At 42.1% G+C, this 19390-nt stretch overlaps 1 protein-coding gene across 1 annotated transcript in view; it reads right to left on the minus strand.

Moving 5' to 3' along the window:
* Positions 1-19390, minus strand: part of KPNA4 (karyopherin subunit alpha 4) — a 95820-nt gene that overhangs the window by 64148 nt on the left and 12282 nt on the right. The window lies entirely within an intron of this gene.

Consider the following 19390-nt stretch of genomic DNA (forward strand, 5'->3'; position numbering starts at 1 on the left):
AAGTACAGAGATACAACTCCTTGGCGAAGCTAAGTACGCTTGAGGCCCTTGGCTCAGAAAAGAGAGTGAGGAGTATTCAAAATTATATTTAAGCCAAGCATAGTGGTCCACGATTTAAACCCAGCTTTTGGGAGGCAGAGGCAGAGGCAGGTGAATGTCTGGGGGATTTGAGGGCAGCCTGAGCTACATCATAATATTCTGTCTAAAAACAAACGTGTGTGTGTGTGTGTGTTTACCAACTACTAGTTCCTCAAATGTGTGCGATTTTGTGAAGCAAGAGCAGTTCAGAGTCAGAAGTAAGGAGCGGGGAGGTTGAATGTGTTTGAACTTGTCAAGAGTCCCTATTAGAAGAAACCCCTTTGGGAACTTCTGGTGTTTGGTTCTTTCTGGCGTATTTTGTTTGGGCAGAACCACGTGCAGAAATGAATGCTTAAGATACAAATGTTCCATAAACACTTAAAGTGTTTTGAAAAGTATAATAGAAAAGTTTCGACAGGATAAAGGACTGAGTTCTTTCAGGATAAAGAGAACTACAGGACTTTAGGAGTAACTTGAAGATTAGTTATAATGGGAGGAATGACCAAAACAAAAGCCTTTGGACACAGAATAGTGCCTTTCAAATAAGTCTTTGCTATTTTCTATCCTTGGCAAATGAGCCCTTTGGAAGTAATTCACACTGAAGGTTAACGTGAATGTAAGTTGAATTCAGATCTTAAAATTTAGATGAAGTTCATTGTGTGCGTGTTTGGGGGCGGGTATGTGGCGCAGGGACATATCCAGGTATGCATATCCTTGTGCAAACGAGGACAGAGAAAGATGTCCCGCATTGTTATTGCTCTCTGCCTTACGGTCCTGAGACAGGATTTCCCAACTGAACCGTGTGCTGGCTTGTCATCTCAGGGTCCTGCTGCCTTTATCTCCCAGTGCTGGGATGACAGGCATGCATTCCTAGACTGGCTTTGCTGGGATCAAACTCAAGTCCTCATGCTTGGAGAGCCTCTCCCTCATATATTTTGAGTCTCTAGAGAGTCATTTACTTCAGGTGACACTGTGTTGACATGTTGGAGCACTAGTATATTTACAAATACGACTAGGTATGGTGGTGTATGCTACAGTCTCAGGGTTTGGGAGACTCGGGAAGAATTCTAAAGCCAGTCTGGATACATTGAGAACCCTGTGTCCCAAAGCAAACCGATGAGACCTAAGTGTGGCACATCATGTCTGTAGTCTCAGCACTTGGAAGTCTGAGTTCTAGGTGAGACTAGGCTGTAGTGACCCTGTCTCAAAAATAAAATGAAAAAAAAAAAAAAAAAGGAAGGTAGATTTAAGGTAAGAAAATTCTGGTAGGGAGAGAGGGAGACAGAGAGAGAGAGAGAAATGGTCAGAAGAAGGGTTCTTGTGATTACTAGAGCAAAATGAAAATGGTACATAGTATTAAGTAAAGGGAAGAAGGCATTTTATACATGGCTACATCTTACTAAGATATAATTTGTGCTTGTTACAGTTGGACTGCGTCTTTCTGGAGAGAAAAATGGAGTCACAGGCAATCACTGTAGTTTGCCAAATGTTCATGTATTAACGCTTGACCACAGCCTCAGAGGAATGTTCCTAGGAAAGGAATAAGATAGCTCTTGTGGGACCCTTTGATACTTCACAAGAGAGTTGTTAAAAAAAAAAAAAAAAAAAAGAACAAGCCTGGTTGGCCAATTTTGTTTGGTTGACTGTCTAACCATAAGACTTTCTCACACACCCATTACATCATCTGCCATGTGGAAGAGGGGAGCTTACCAGAGTCAGTATTGTGCTATTTGAATCGCTTCAAAACTGTGAGCCGGATATGGTAGCACACACCTGTAATCCCAGCACTCCTGGAGGCAGAGGCAGGTGGATCTCTGTGAGTTTGGGGCCAGCCTAGTCTACAAAGTGACCAGGACAGCCAAGACTCCTCAGAGAAACCCTGTCTTGAAAACAAGACAAAACAAAAAGAAAGTAACAGAAAATGGATTAATACAGTAGCATCCTTTTATTTATTTTCTCTTCTCTCTCTCTCTCTCTCTCTCTCTCTCTCTCTCTCTCTCTCTTTGTGTGTGTGTGCGTGTGTGTGTGTGTGTGTGTGTGTGTGTGTGTGTGTGTGTGTGTGTGTGTGTTGGGGGTGGGTCGGTGAGTCATGGAGGACTTCTTGCACATGTTTTTATTTCCAGAAGATTCTGGCTTATAGCTTGGAGAGTCTGAAGAAAATGACTATTTTGAAATTGATATTAATCCTATTGAGGGAGGAGAAATACCCAAATTTTTGTTTGTTGACCTAGTGTTGCATGTAGTCCAGACTGGCCTCAGTCTTTTTATGGAGACAAAACTGGCCTGAAATCTTGATTGTCCTGCCTCTGCCTCTCTAGGGCTGGCATTACTTGTATATGCTATCACACCAGGATATCTTTTTTCTCAAACTTAGTTTTGACTATCTAATCAAAGAAAAAATTTGAATTTAAGCTTGGCCTTCCTCCTAATACCTCCCACTTCAGACAAGTTTCCTGTCCTGAGTTTCAAAACATTCTTTTGTTTCGTTCTTTTGAGACAGGGTTTCTCTGTGTAGCCTTGGCCATCCTGGACTTGCTTTGTAGACCAGGCTGGCCTCGCCTCGAACTCACAGTGACCCGCCTGCCTCTGTCTCCCAAGTGCTGGGATTATGGGCATATGTCACCATGCCCAGCCTTTACAACTTTTTAAATCTTTAAATAATTACAAATGCATAAGAATTGCAACAAAAGGGTTCTAGGTGATTTTGTTTCCCTTTATTCCACCACTTCCAGTGGTAGTACCTTATATAACTATCTATCAGAATAGGGCACTAAGGGCTAGAGAGATGGCTCAGCAGATAAGAACACTTGCTGCTCTTGCAGAGGACTAGAGCTCAGATCCCAGCCCTCAGGTTGAGTAGCTCACCATTACCTGTAACTTCTGGCCCAGGAGATTTAACACTCTCCCTGACTGCCAAGGACAGTGCATGCATGTGCACATACATACATACATACATACATACGTGTAGGCCAACAATCATATACAATCAATAAAATTAAACCTCTGTAGAGGCTATTTTGAAGACAGAAAAGAGAATAGACTGTAAACAAGTCAAGGTTTCTATAATCACAATAATAGTGTTATTAGATACTGAGCTGTTACAATGTAGGCCGGGGTAGTTTATTTACATGAGGTATTTTACTACTGTCACTCTTATAACCAGTGTCTAATGCTATGTAACAATCATTTTTGAGGCAGGGTCTTACTATGTAGCTAAGGGTTGCCTATAATTCATATCCTGTCTCAGCTTCCTGAGTGCTAGGCTAATACCCATGCTACCAAGCCTGGCTAAGGCAGCCTTCTAACCGTCTGCTGTAACAGGGCTTCTCAGGTTAGAGTAAGCTGGCCTCCAACTTTTGCTGTGTAGCCAAGAGTAGCCTTGAATTCCTAATCCTCCTGCCTCCGCCTCTCTAGTGCTTAGATTGTAAGAGTGAGTCATCACACCAAGCTATACAAATGCATTGGCTTCCTACAATGATTCTATGAAGTAATTGTATTCACTTTACAAATTAGAAAATCGAACCATAGAGAGGTGTGGTAATCAATTTAAGTCACGCAATGAATGTTAGAGCAGGCATTTGAACCGATCCTGACACCAGAGCCACCTGGCAAGGTACAGACAGTTGGTCATTCGTATTCATAGTGCAATTTACTTTGAAGAGAGCTATTATTTGGATTTCCTGTATGAGAAGCTTAAGGTTTAGTGTAGTTAAGTAACCAGCTAAGCCTCGCCAAACTAGCAGGTGCTGGAGCCCTACTTTGTTTCCGCCACCCCGCCCTCCCCGCCCGAGCTCTCAACACTACACTCCTGGCAGATGAACCCTCCGTCTCCTTGGCATCACACACAGACCTCAGCTGGACCTCTTAAATCTAGCTCTGAAATGTGCAAGACACAACTTCTCAAACCTCAAAGTCCATCAAAATCACCTGAGAGGCATAAACCTGTGGGCTCTTGCCCAAACTTTGTTTTAGAAAGTCTGAACTCCTAAAAAAAAATATCAGACATTTTGCTTCCTGGGACAACTTGGAGGTCTACTGGATCTGGCATGACAACCAATTTTAAGATTGTTTCAACCTTAAGGAAAAAATAAAATAAAATAAAATAAGGGCAACATATCACAGTGATGTGTCATGTAAAATAAAGTATAAGTACGCCAAACTACTAGTGTTTCAAGGACTGAAATCTCCAAGTTAGTAAAAACCGGTTTGGTATTGCTGAATGGATTTATGTTGTATTTTTCTGGATTCTTTTCTGCATCTGGTTTTTCTCTTGCATTTGCTCAAACAGCTTTCTCTTTGTATCTTCACAAAGATTAGTTCCACGGACCTACTTAAGTATATTTTGCTTTTCTTAGTATTAGTTCAAATCTTATGCAATCTGGCGCTTAGTGCTTTTCTACCTCTTTGATGGCTCGGGAGGATGTGTTTTCTGTTGGGGGTTAGTCTGGCTGCTGTGTATTCTAATGCTAATTATTGGCCCCCCCAAATCTGGGTGCCATTCAGATGAGTGCATTATTATGTACACAAAATGATGTTGTGTGTGTGACTTTGTGTGACTTTACTCACCACAGTCTCTGACTGGTTACATAAAGTAGCTGACAGCCTGTAACTGGATAGAAGAGAAGTAGGCGGATCTTAGGGTCCTGGGCTTTCTGGTCAGAGCAGGACCACAAGGCCGGAAGGAGAGGAGAGAGGAAGGAGAAGATGTAACAGGAAAAGAGGAAGCAGGAGGGAAGGAAGTCGCCATGGGGTGGCAAGGACCATTTGCATGTGGCCATAAAGGGCTGGCCTGATGGAGCAGAAGCAAGCAGGTAGGCTCAACTGTGACAAGTACATTGGGCTGTGTAGCTGAGAAATAGTGAAATAGCTTACAGGGTTGATACCTGCCCAGTTATGGTGCCTTAAAGCCTTTATAACTCTAAAAAGGTCTCTGTCTCAACTACTTGGGAACTAGCTGGGGTGGAGAAGCCCTCTAGAGTCTACTCTCCACATCCACAATACTCTTCCTTACCTGTTCCTCTGCTCCTAAATCCCAGCCCATTGGCCGGCCATTGTGGCTTCCTTCTGGTGTGGTTCTCAGGGCTCACCCAAAATTTAGTCAGGAATGGGGTTCCAGGCCTAGATTTACCTTTTGTAACCATCTCTCACACTAACAAGACAGACACACAGATTTTACCACTTTTTTTTTTTTTTTGGTTTTTCGAGACAGGGTCTCTCTGTGTAGCCTTGGCTGTCCTGGACTTGCTTTGTAGACTAGGCTGACCTCAAACACATGGCGATCCGCCTGCCTCTGCTTCCCAAGCGCTAGGATTAAAGGTGTGTGCCACCACGTCTGGCAGCACCCTCGATTTTTTTTTTTTTTTTTTTTTTTTTTAGTTGCCCTGTTCAGGGAAATTCCTTTTCAATCAAGTCAATGAAGGAAAATCCCTAAGCACTGTTAAGTTACAATGTTTTATCAGTTCTTCTAAAAGTGACAAATTGTTTCTTTGGCTGAAAACATTAGATAGTTTTGATTCTTTACTCTCATTCTCCTGATTGCTACACATAATTAATAATCCAGCTTATTGGCTAACTAACACCTTCACCTCTCCATTGGCAGTGCTACCACCTCCTGCCTCACTGCTGAAGTCAGTACAACTGTTTCGTATTGGTGATAGCTACAAGGGGAGTCTATTATTACATAGTTCTTCCTGCGTTCTGCTCAAACGTTCACAGCAGCATTCCCTCCAACTGGGTTTTTCTTTTGGTTTTCTAAAAGGGTTTATTTATTTATTATGTACATAGTATTCTGACTGCAGGCCAGAGGCAGAAGAGGGCACCAGCTCTCATTGTAGATGGTTATGAGCCACCATGTGGTTGCTGGGAATTGAGCTCAGGACCTCTAGGAAGAGCAGACAGTGCTCTTAACCTCTGAGCCATCTCTCTATCCCTCGACTGGGTTTTTCAATCTCAAACTACCTTGAGATGTTTAGATTTTTTTTTTAAATCACTCATATAGCCAGGTCAGATGACACACATCTATAATTACAGGTACTTGGGAGCACTGAGACAAACGGAAAGTTAAAGGCCATCCTGGCTAACTTAGAGGAGAGGGGTTGATCGTGCCTCAAAATGGAAAACCAAATAGCAAATGGCTGGACACAGCTCAGTAGAAAGTACTGGCCCAACATATGTAAAGCCCTAAGTTCCACCCATAGTCTTACACCACACACACACACACACACACACACACACACACACACCTTATCAAACACTTGTGTGTTTGAAATAATCATTTAAAAGAAATACAAAGGCTGGACATGGTAGTGTATGCCTTTAATCCCAGCACTTGGGAGGCAGCAGCAGGCAGATTTTTAAGATTTCCAGGCTAGCTTGGTCTCCATATCAAGTTTCAGGCAGGGTCACACAGGGAGACCATGTTTTAGAAAAGAAAAAAAAAAAAAAAAAGAAAAGAAAAAAGAAAATGTTATAATTCTTAAGGAAAAAAAACGAGCTAAATATATGTGGAAATGAAAAGGGTAAATATATTAACTGAATGTCTCTGTCTCTCTGTCTCTGTCTCTGTCTCTGTCTCTCTCTCTCTCTGCGTGTGTGTGTGTGTGTGTGTGTGTGTGTGTGTGTGTGTTGTGTTGTGAAGTGATAGCTCCCCATCTTCTTGCCTTGCAGCTGTATTATACATTCTGTTTGGAAACTGAGAATACTAGAAAAACAGCCCATCAGCCTGGAAATTTTTCTCTTGAAAATGAGTGGTCTCAATAGTGTCAGCGAAGACAGGCTGGGGTCCTGAGACAGGTCACTGCTCTGGGTAATGACATAGAAGTCAGACATTAGTTTAGAGCATGTGTTAGCTTCCGTCCCTATGACTAAGTACAGACTACATGCGTATAAGGTAATCTGTATGCACACATACTTCTCAAATAAAAATTTAAAACGACGCAAGAGTGAACAGTTTCAAGGCACATAAAAGTCTTGAAATGCACAGCTTGTAGGATTTACCAGCACTCTATTTATACTTTGTTCATGTTACGCAAAGCCCTGAGGGTCTCCAGTGGAGTGTCTGTGGATTCTCCAGATGCTTCCAAGGTCAAAGGTCTGGAGCCCCTGATGGACTGTATAAACTTGCTTACCGCAGATGACCTTATGATAGGCTTAAGACAAATTTTTGTTAAATCTTTTAACTTTTTTTCTCACCCCATCACACTGTCAAATGATGGAAAACTCTGTCCTTTCACCTACACGCTTATTCTAACACTCATTAGAACTTGTTAAAGGTTGCTGACCATATAACTGAGAATACAAATCTGGGAAGTGTTAGACCATCTTATTTGGAATCAATAAACATGAGAATGTCTTGTACTCTTGTAAAATGCAAGGTTTTTCCTATGCCTGCCCTTGCTCTGAATAATGATCTGGAGACCTTTATGGTTAGTGAAAGCTTCAGGTAATATAGCTGGGCAGGTATTAAGCAATTCTTTTTTTTTTTTTTTCTAACTAAGCAATTCTAACCTGACCATACTGGCCTGACCTACTTCCCAGCCACCTGGCCTGTTACAGGCCATCTTAGTCTTGCCCTGGCACCTCCTTCTTCACTCTGCCTAGAAGTCCCGCCTTTTCCTCTCCTGCCCAGCTATTGGCTGGTCAGCTCTTTATTTAACAAATCAGAAGATGATGGAAAGCAATGTTTACAAAACATTGAGACAGGAGATGCTAAAATCCAGCCTGAGCTCAACTCCCTGGGTACAGAAGCCAGAATTTGAAGACACCATGCACAGAAACATCACTCCAATATACTCTTGTCTTTTGGCTACAGCCTTGAGATCTATCCAGTCGAAACTTGGTGTTCTCCAGGGAAGAATACATGCTACTATACTGACGCCAACTTAGACTTCCCAGCTTTTTAGTTCTACTAATAAATAGAAGTATAAGGGGAAACTGTAGTGAAAATTCTGGAATTTTGGTTTCTTTAAAAAGTATGGAAATAAGCAGGACATGGTGGTGTACTCCTTTAATCCCAGCACTCAGGGAGGCAGAGACAGGAGGATCTCTGTGTGTCCGAGGCCAGCCTGGTCTACAAAGCAAGTCCAGGACAGCCAAGGCAACACAGAGAAACCCTGTCTCGAAGAAGAAAACAAAAGCAAACAAACAAACAAATAAACAAAGCACAGAGATACCTAAAAACCGTTTTTGTTTTAATCTCAGGTGTGGAGATATAGGGCTACTTTGCAGCAGCTGACTATATGACTTGCCTTGTGCTCTAGCAGAGGCATGGTTTTGTGTGCTGTAGGTAGTTTCTGCAATTGTGTGACATTTGGCACTCTGGGAACTCTTTAGGGGGCATATAAATGCTAGAGCCCCGACAGCTGGGGTTGGTGGTTGGTGGTCAGGGTGTTGTTGCTGTTTATTAGTAGTCATGCTCAAAGAAGAAAGAAGTAAGATTGAAGGATCTCTATCTCCTATTTCAACCCCCCACCCCCGCCATCCTTCTTTCTCTCCTATCTAGTGATACCAGGGGGATAAAGGGTGAGGGGTTAAAAAAGAACACACAAAGTAGCAAAGACCAGCTATGAGCAAAGAAGAAATTAGATTCAATGAGCTCTATCTCTCTCCTTCTTTCTCTCTTCTCTAGTGATAAGGGGTTAAATAGGATGGGGGACTATAAGGAGTGGGAAAAAGAACCCACAAAGTAGCAAGATCCATTTACAAAAAACATTAACTTAGAGGTGACCAAATCAACCAATGACTAGCAATACTTCTGTTTGGCTAAATTTCTGACTCTCAGGCCCAATTAGCACAGTCGGAAATATCAAAGCAATTTAGTTTCTTTCTTTCTTTTGTTTTTGGTTTTGGTTTCTGTTTTGGTTTCTCAAGACAGGATTTCTCCTGTTTTGTAGGCCTGGCTGACCTCAAACTCAGAGATCTGCCTGCTGCTGCCTCCCAAGTGCTGGGATTAAAGGTGTATGCCACCAGGTCGGCAAGCAGTTTAATCTCATTTGTAGTTTGTTATCTATCTGTCTGTCTGTCTGTCTGTCTGTCTATCTATCTATCTATCTATCTACTACTTTAAGCAGAGCCTATTTATTTATTTATTTATTTATTTATTTATTTATTTTACAGCCTTGTTGTAGCCCCCTCCCTCCTCTCCTCCCAGTCTCACTCTTCCTCCCTCCTCTCTCATCCCTCAGAAAAGCGGAGCCCCCCTACACCCCCATCCCGCTGTAGCTCCTCCAGTTGTATTAGGACTGAGTTTGTCCTCTTCCCCTGTCAAGTCAGTTTGGTCAATGGGGAAATGGTTGAAAAGCAGGCAAAGGAATCCATATCAGAGACAGCCCCTGCTGCCCTTACTAGTGGACCCATTTGAAGCCTGAACTGCCCATCGGCTACATCTATGTAGAAGACCTAGGTCTAATGCATGCATGGTCCCTAGTTAGTGTTTTAGACTTCATAAGACCCGCTGGGCACTGGCTAGTTGGCTCTGTTGGTCTTCTTGAGGAGCTACTGTCACCTCTTGTAGAGGAATGTTAATTCAGAGGATGGCTGTTCTGGCAAGTGATCACATCCAAAGATCTTCTAGGTCTGTGTGATCCAGCTGGAATACAAACATGCCTTTAGTCCAGGAGACAGAGGCAAACAGATCTGAGTTCAAAGCCAGCCTGGTATAGCGTAAGTATATGCCTTTAATCACAAATGAAGATAAAGTTAATTTGTAGAAGGAAGTAACCATGTTTGAAAATGATGTCTAATTGAGTAGCAGAAACTGTGACAGATAAGAGATGATTTGGCAGAATAGGATATGCCCACCTCTCATGAGAAGAGAGAGGAAAAGGAAGCTACTTAAAAAGCAGTTTTTCAGAGAGAGAGGAGGCAGTTTTACTAGGACAGGAATAGAGAGATGGGTTGCAGAGAGAGAACTCAGGTGAAGATAGAATGAGCCAGAAAATGGGAAGAAACCAGATTAGAGCAGATTACTGAGTCAGTCTGAGGCCAAGCAGAGCAATTCCAGGCCAAGAGAGAAGCCAGATTAAGTAAGCCAGCTGAGAGAAGAATTTGAGCCAGAACATCTGAGTTGAACCAGCCAGCCCAGAGCTCAGAAAGAACAAGCAAGGGGTGAGCTCATTAAGCAGCGAGTCTCAGAGGCTGAAAACTTTCTAGGCCTAGGTTAGATTGTATGGAGGCTAGAAGCTTCCAGGACTGGACCTAGGTTAGCAGAAGGAGGACCAGTGTTGGCCTGTGAGTCTCAATCTCTGTTTCCAACTGCTGCAGGGTGGAGCCTCTCAGGGGACAACTCGGATAGGCTCCTGTCCGCAAGCATAGCAGAATGTCCTTAATAGTGTCAGGGCTTTTGGCTCTCTTCCATGGGGTTGGATCTTGGTTTGGGCCAGGCATTGGTTGCACATTTCCTCAGTCTCTGCTCTGTCTGTTCTATACCCCTGCATGTCTTGTAGGCAGGATGAGTTTTGGATCAAAGTTTTTGTGGGTGGCTTGGTGTCCCTCCCTACTCCATCCAGAGTCTTGTGTAGTTAGAGGGTGACCTCTCCACGGTCCCTACTACTAGGAGTCTCAGGTATAGTTTCTCTCATATCCTCCCAGAGGCCTATTCTGTCTTAGGGCTCCAGTTTGTCACAGAGATGCCCCCACCCACAGCTTCTCTCCTCTCTGCAGGCCCTCTGTCCTCCTGTCCCCACTCTCCCCAGGTCTGATCTCCACCTTTATTTCTCTCTGTTCCCTCTCCTACCTTGTTCCCTCTTTTCAAACACTACCTCTGTCTATTCTATTTCCCCTTCTGAGTGAGATTTAAGCATCCTCCCTTGGGTCCTCCTTGCTACTTATCTTCTTTGGGTCTGTGCATTGTAGCCTGTTTATCCTGTACTAAAATCTGCTTGTAAGTGAGTACATGCCATGTGTGTATTTCTGGGTCTGGGTTACTTCACTCAGGATGATCTTTTCTACTTCAATCCATTTGCCTGCAGATTTCACGATTTCCTTGTTTTTAATGACTTAGTAGTATTCCGTTGTGTAAATGTATCACAGTTTCTTTATCCATTATTTGACTGAGAGACATCTAGGTTGTTTCCAGATTCTGGCTATTACAGATAAAGCTGCTATGAACAAAGTTGAGCAAGTGTCCTTGCATGGTGGAGCATCTTTTGGGTGGATGCCCAGGAGTAGTATAGCGGGGTCTTGAGGTAGAGATATTCCCAATTTTCTGAGAAAGCACCAGATTAATTTCCAAAGTGTGTACCAGCTTGCATTCCCACCTGCAATGGAGTAGTTCCCCTTTCTCCACATCCTTGCCAGCATGTGCTGTCACTTGAGTTTTTGATCTTAGCAATTCTGACAGGTGTAAGATAGACTCTGACTCATTTTGATTTGCATTTCCCTGATGACTAAGGATGTTGAGCGTTTCTTTAAGTGCTTCTTGGCCATTTGACATTCCACTGTTGAGAATTCTCTCTTTAGCTCTGTGCCCCAAGTTTTAATTAGGTTATTTTGTTTGTTGGTGTTTAATTTTTGAGTTCTTTATATATTTTGGATATTAGCCCTTTGTCAGGTGTAGGATTGGTGAAGATATTTTTCCCAATCTGTAGACTGCTGTTTCTGTCTATTGACAGTGCCCCTTTGCCTTACAGATACTTTTCAGTTTCAAGAGGTCCATTTATTAAAGATTGATCTTAGGGCCTGAGCTGTTGGTATTCTGTTCAGGAAGTTGTCTCTTGTGCCAATGAATTCAAGGCTCTTCCCCACTTTCTTTTCATACAGATTGAATGTGTCTGGTTTTATGTTAAAGTCTTTGATCTAATTGGACTTGAGTTTTGTGCAGGGTGATAAATATGGATCTATTTGCATTTTTCTATATGTAGACATCCAGTTAGACCAGCACCATTTGTTGAAGATACTGTCTTTTTTCCATTACATGGTTTTGGCTCCTTTGTAAAAAATCAAGTGTCTGTAGGTGTATGGGTTTATTTCTGGGTCTTCAGTTCGATTCCAGTCTGATCAACCAGTTTGCTTCTATGCCAGTACCATGCAGTTTTTATTATCATTTCTCTGTGCTACAGCTTGAAGTCAGGGATGGAGATGCCTCCAGAAGTTCTCTTATTGTATAGGATTGCTTTTGCTATTCTGGGTTTTTTGTTTTTCCATATGAAGTTCAGAATTGTTCTTTCAAGGTCTGTAAAAATGTGTTGTTAATTTGATGATGAATGCATTGAATCTGTAGATGCTTTTTGTAAGATGGTCGTTTTCACTATGTTACTCCTACTGATCCATGAGCATGAGAGATCTTTCCATCTTCTGATATCTTCTTCAATTTCTTTCTTCAGAGACTTGAAGTTCTTGTCATACAGGTCTTTGACTTGCTTGGTTAGAGTCACACTACAATACTTTATATTATTTGTGGCTATTGTGAAGGCTGTAGTTTCCCTAATTTCTTTCTCAGCCCATTTGTCATTTGTATATAGGAGGGCTACTGATTTTTTAAAATTAATCTTGTATCCAGCCACTTTGCTGAAGATGTTTACCAGCTGTAGGAGATCACTGGTAGAATTTATCTATACTTACGTATGTATAGTATACTTATGTATACTATCATATTGTCTGTGAGTAGTGATACTTTGACTTCTTCCTTTCCAATTTGAATCCCTTTGATCTCCATAGTTGTCTTATTGCTCTAGCTAGAACTTCGAGTATTATATTGAAGAGATACGGAGAGAGTGGGTACCCTTGTCCCTGATTTTAGTGGGATTGATTTAAGTTTCTCTCCATTTAGTTTGATGTTGGCTTGCTGTATATAGCCTTTATCATGTTTAGGTGTGGGCCTTGTATCCCTGCTCTCTCCAAGACTTTTATCCTGAAGGGGTGTTGGATTTTGTCAAAGGCTTTTTCGGCATCTAATGAGATGATCGTGTGTTTTTTGTTTTTTGGTTTGTTTGTTTTTTTATATGATGGATTACATCGATGGATATTCATATGTCATGAACCATCCCTGCATCCCTGGGATGAAGCCTACTTGATCATGGTGGGTGCTATATTTGATATCTTGGATTTGGTTTGCGAGTACTTTATTGAGTATTTTTGAATCAGTGTTCATGAGTGAAGTTGGTCTGAAATTCTCTTTCTTTGTTGAGTCTTTGTGTGGTGTAGGTATCAGGGTGACTGTGGCCTGATAGAATGACTTTAGCAGGGTCCATCTGTGTAACCCAGGGTGGCCTAGAAAGACCAATTTTCCTGGTTCAGCTTCCTGACTTCTGAGATTACAGATCTGCCACCAATTCCAGATTTTTCCCCTTTACACTTCTGTCTTCTATATGAAAGGAAGGAAAATTTACTCTGTATTTGTATTTCTTAATAGTCACTAAGATGTGAAATTATTTGAAAGTAATTCATATTTGGCCAGGAATAGTGATGCATTCCTTTAAGCCAGCCTTCAATCAGAGCACTTGGGAGGCAGAGGCAGGTAAGTCTCTGCAAGTTCAAGACTAGCCAGGTCTACAAAGTGAATCCCGGGTCAGCCAGGGTTATATTGTAAGACCCCATTGGGGAGAAAGGAGAGAGGGAGAGGAGTAACCCGTTTGTTACTTTTTTTTTTTTTTTTTGAGACAGGGTTTCTCAGTGTAGCCTTGACTGTCCTGGACTCTCTTTGTAGACCAGGCTGGCCTCGAACTCACAGCAATCCACCTGCCTCTGCCTCCCAAGTGCTGGGATTAAAGGGGTGCGCCACCACACCTAGTTCCCATTTGTTACTTTTGAGCCTTAAAGTCCTCTATGTGCTTTTACATAGGCTAGGTAAATATTCTTGTCAATGGGGCTATATATCCAGGCCTCCTTTGTTTTTGAGACAGAGTCTCACACTGTAGCACAGACTGGCTTGGAACTCATTGTGTAGCCCAAACTCATGGTGATCCTCCTGTTTCAGTGTCTGAAATGCTGGGATTACCACACCCAGCAGAAACCTCTTTGAAGAGCCACCCATCTCTGCGCCCTTCATTCCTGGCGGTTCTCTTGGAGTCACTCTTATGGAGCAATCAAACGGTGCCCTGGCAGATAACTAATTTCACCACTCCCAATTGCTACCTCTTTATAGGAACTATTTAAATAGACTTTGTAGTGCCTATATTACAAAATGTATTGCCTTTGTCAAAATCCCTAAAAATAACAAAACAGCAAGGTGGGGGAAAAGACCACACATATAGTCCCACTCACCCCATATACAACTACTTAGTGTAATGTACATCTTATTGGGTGCTGTATAGTGTGACGTGAAATAATATGTAGTATAATATAACACGTCTTCTTGAGTATTCTCATCGTTGGTTTTATGAACATGTGGCCCATACAGTTACATAAGGCCCCATGCTTAGTTCAATGCTCTATGGCCGCCATCTTGAAATTCTTAGTTTTTTAACAAGGGCTCCGCATTTTCATTTTGTACTGGTTCTTGTAAATTATATTGCTTGCCTGGTACGGCATAGTATATAATCTTCTGAAATGATTACAATTTCACCCCGCCCCATGCATTGCTTCAGTTTCTTAAAGAAAATGCCTATATTGTGTTTCTATTTTAAATGTAAATAAGCACTATAAATGCAAATAGGATCATACTGCACACTAATGTGCAACCTGCCTTTTCATTTAGTGACAATTCTCCCTATCCATTATTGTGTAGTTTGTGGTGGCTAAAGAATGCTCTTTTGTGTGGATAAGCCATAATTTGTTTAGTCAATCTAGCAGCCTCCTGCTGACGTGCCTCTGATAATTTGCTATGACAGAGAGCAAGCACTTTAGTACTTGCCTCACTAACTCCCGAGGATACATTTCTAGAAGTAGGGTTGCTGAGTCAAAGGATATGGCTGTTTTAAAGTGTTAAACACATGACCTGATTGCCTTTCGGAAAGATGATGCTAGGTTGGAGCACTCCAGTTCCACCACCAGGGCACAATCACGACTGCTGCCCTGATGCTAACTGGCCAATAACTCAGCTTCAACTCTGCCGATCTTATGCTGCCTCCTCTTTCTAATGTCTTAGCTTGCTAGGACACCACCGACTCTCCTAACTTGAAATGGCAACTTATTGTTGTTACTTGTTGCTGCTGATGTCGCTGAGCCCCTTTTAGGTACAGAGTTTGTCAGGTCCTTCTTGGCCACATATGTATGACATTACTCTAAGCCTCAGCTTGCCTTTTTTGTTTGTTTGTTTGGTTTTGTTTTTGTTTCTGAGACAGGGTTCTGTGTGTAGCCCTGGCTGTCCTGGAACTTGTTCTGTTGACCAGTCTGGCCTCAAACTCAAAGATCCTCCTGCCCTTGCCTCCCGAGTGCTGGCATTGAAGGCGTTTGCCACCGCCACCCAGCTTATCTTTTAAGGCAGTAAGTTTGTCATTTCCATAGTTAACCTGTGTTCAAGGTGTTGTAAAGCGCTGACAGTGACCTCCAAACGCAGACCTTACTGCCTTGTTCTTTTTGCTGTTTTTTGTTTTTGTTTGTTTATTTTATTTTGTTGTTTTAAAACATGGTTTCTAAAGATATTTCCTTTGCTCTTTCTCAGTGGGGGATTATGTTTTAGTATATGCAAATAATGTTAGTGCTGATTGACTTAGAAAAGGAAAGTGAATACTTCGGAGAACTATCCCCACCCCCTACTCGGCACAGGAAAAGGAGTCATCTGTGTACTTAGAAGGACACTAAGCAGACACCTTCTCTCTGGGATTTTCTATTAAAAACAAAAAGAGTGTGAGAGTTTTTGATAGAGTGAATTAAAGCAGTGACTGCAAATGCACAGGTGGGCTCCTGAGACCCCAAGTGCGGCCAGACATTAAACTCAACTGACCTGAGCTTGCACAGCTCCAAGGTGAGTTAGTAAAAAAAGGGTCTAGTGGATATTTTACTTACTGAGCTTTCAAAAATACCGTGTTAAACAGTGTTTCACCCTTCTCCTAGTTTCTTGTCCTTTTTCCTGTTGTAAAAATGAAGGAAATGTATCATGGAATCTGTCCAAGGCTCCATCACCTGCTCGGCTAGGAAACAGAGAGGACCTCCAAGGAGGCCGCTGGCACCTCAGTGCTTTAATCCCAAGGCATTTTCCAAGTGACCCACGATTTTATTTACTGCAGGTTGGGATCTTACACAAAGGAGGAATGACTGAAAATGCAGTCAAAATTAAAGAGTCCATACTAAGGGAACAAAGCCAGGAGCAAAAACTGTCATTTTTTAAAAGATAATTATATTTTGTGTGTGCACATGTGCACATGTGTGTGTCATATTCTCCTTCCTCTATATAGTCCTGCAGATTGAATTTTTGAATTTGGGTCATCAGACTGAACAGCGAGGCACTTGTACCTCCTGAGCCATCTTATTAGTCCCAAAAACTGTAATTTTAAAAAAAAGATTTATTTTATTATTTTATGTGTATGAATATGTGCTGGTGTCCTTCATGATTAGGAGGATTTCAGCACACTTGGGACTGGAGTTACAGAGAATTTTGAGCCCCTAGGTGTGACTCGAACCTGGGTCCTCTTCAGGGCATCACTTGCATTTAACTGTTGAAGCAATTCTACAAACCTAGCTTTTTTTTTTTTTTAAACAAGGTTGTTGATCCTATCTGAATTGCGCTTTCTTCGTAAAGTCCAGGAAAAATAAATTCACATCAAAAATGTAACATGAAATTATTATAAGGAAAAAGAGTAAATTGTAAAACAACATCCATACAGACAATAAAGCTACGCTAGAGAACAGTCAAGAAGGAGTTCTAGGATGTTCATTTTCTTTCAAAAATGAGGTGAAAGATATTAAGGAAGTTACATAAGAAATCAGTACTAAGAATTTAAAAGCAAGGTAATAGAAATCAAGGAAATTTTACAGTGCAGAGCTCGACATGGCTTTGGTGGCAGCTGTTGGCATGGTTAATGAAGAATGCTGGTTCCTTTGCATGTTTCACCCTGATCCCCACCTCTCTTTTACTTCTTTCAAAACACTTATTATTGCTGGGCACAGTGGCGCACGCCTTTAATCCCAGCACTTGGGAGGCAGAGGCAGGTGGATCACTGTGAGTTCGAGGCCAGCCTGGTCTACAAAGTGAATCCAGGACAGCCAAGGCTACACAGAGAAACCCTGTCTCGAAAAACCAAAAACCAAAACCAAAAAAACTTATTATTGGGGTGTGTGTGTGTGTGTGTGTGTGTGTGTGTGTGTGTGTGTGTGTGTGTTGTGTGTGGGGGGGGGTGGGGAGATGGCGTGTGTATGTAGGAACATGTGCCACAGCATTACATATGGAGGTCAGAGAACAGCTTTGTGAAACTACCCTTCCATCTTTACATATTACATTGGTCAGCAAGCCCTAGAGGAACAGAACCAGTGGGGTGAATACACATAACATGTACATATACATACACATCCTATACTTATACTCAAGACAGAATCACACTTGAGATCCGAGAACCCAGTATTCATTCAAACCGAGATGCCGGAGGCCTCCACAGTGTTTGTAGCTCCACCATGGCCCAACAACCCACACTCACTTGCCCAGGCCATAGGACTGGGTCCCGCGGCAGTCCCAATCTGGGACAGAAGCCAGGGGTCCTTAGTCCACAGTGAAAGCTTGAAACACTGGTTCTGATACCAGCAAAGGAATCAGCAGCAGCAGAGGGGCAGATTAACTCAGCAGTGAGGGAGGAAAAAAGGTTAACAAGCAGAAGTTGTGAGATCTTCAGTCTGTCACGCCCCCTTATGTCTAAACTGCTACCTGGCAATGCTGCACACAGGTAGGGTGGCCTTCACATGTAAGGCTCCCTCCTCAGGTGATACTGATCTGTGGCAAGTTGACATTAAAATCAACCACAATGCAAAGGGAACAAACTCAGGTCCACACACTTGCAGGACACCCATGGAACCCCCTCATGGGTCACTCTTTCTGGTTTTCTTTTTTAAAATGGTCTATTTGTATGGCCAAGGTGGCCTGAAACTCACACTGCCCCTGCTTCATCTGTGTGCAGGATCACAAATGGCCATCACTGGGGCTGACTTTGAGTCTCTGGACCTTTAAAAGTGAATTTAACAGAGGGTGAGAAAGAGATTTGATTTAAGAACAATCAGTGTTTTTAAGTGGCTTTATACATGACCCTTACTTTAAATGCAAAACGTTCATTTTAGAATGCTGTGACTACTTCAGGGGAGAATTAAGATGAAATCTCAAGTCCTGTGTCCTCACAATCCAGACTGGAGTGTCTTACCACATGAACTACAACTTTGTTGAAGAGGGCTAGTTCTTTCTGTAGAATTCATAAAAGTGAATTTCCCAAGTGGCAGCAAGTGTCATAATATATTATGGAGACTGTATGCTCATGTGGACACTCACCCAAAATTTATTAGAACAGTCTTTTCTAAAGGCACATATACATTACAATAAATTAGAATCTCACCATTACGAGGGTGTAAGGACTATGTCTAAGAAATGGATTCTGAAGGACGGAGAGATGGCTCAGTGGTTGATTTTCCAGAGGACACAGGTTCAGTTCCCAGCACTCATGTGGGGCTCACAGCCATCTGGAACTTTATTTCCAGGTAACCACTACATACATGAAGGCAAAACACCCCTGCACATAAAATCAGTCTAAAAAACTTAGTTTCTTAAGGAAAAGCGTATAGCAGGAGAATCGGATGGTAAACTTATAACAGGCTTCTACAAGGTGTGTAGTTTAAAAGCTTGCTCAGGGCTGGAGAGATGGCTCAGAGGTTAAGAGCACTGACTATTCTCCCAGATGTCCTGAGTTCAATTCCCAGCAACTACGTGGTGGCTCACAACCGTCTATAATGGGATCTGATGCCCTTTTCTGGCCTGCAGGTGTATGTGCAGCTAGAGCACTCATGCATATATAAACCTTTTTTTTTTTAAAGGAAAAAGGGAAAAAAAAAAAGGTTTGCTCAATATGACTATTGTTTTCCTAATACAAAATAAGAAAATTAAGCTTGGTAAATTCTACCCCGTAGATTTTTATGTTCATATTTTCTACTGTGTATCCACCAATGGGGGTAAGGCTGAACTTGCCCAGCCTGTAAAGCTCTCAGAGCTGTAGCCTTGGGCCTGTTTATCCTCTGACCTAGGTTCACTCTCAGACACTTCACCATGGCTAAGCATTATCCATGGTTTGTTTTTAAATTCTTTAAAGTTTTCTGTTTTGCCTAAATGTTTATTACGCCGGCCTTTTTCTGGTGTGGCCCTTTTGGAAACCTGACAAAAAATGTAACTCTTTACTCTGTTAGAAGCAAATGAAGGATGTTGGTTAGAGGGACTTTAGTGTTTGTTTGCTTTTATTCTTAGAAGTTC

The sequence above is a fragment of the Acomys minous genome, assembly GCF_964271855.1.
Source record: "Acomys minous genome assembly, chromosome: 19".
Classification (NCBI taxonomy): domain Eukaryota; kingdom Metazoa; phylum Chordata; class Mammalia; order Rodentia; family Muridae; genus Acomys; species Acomys minous.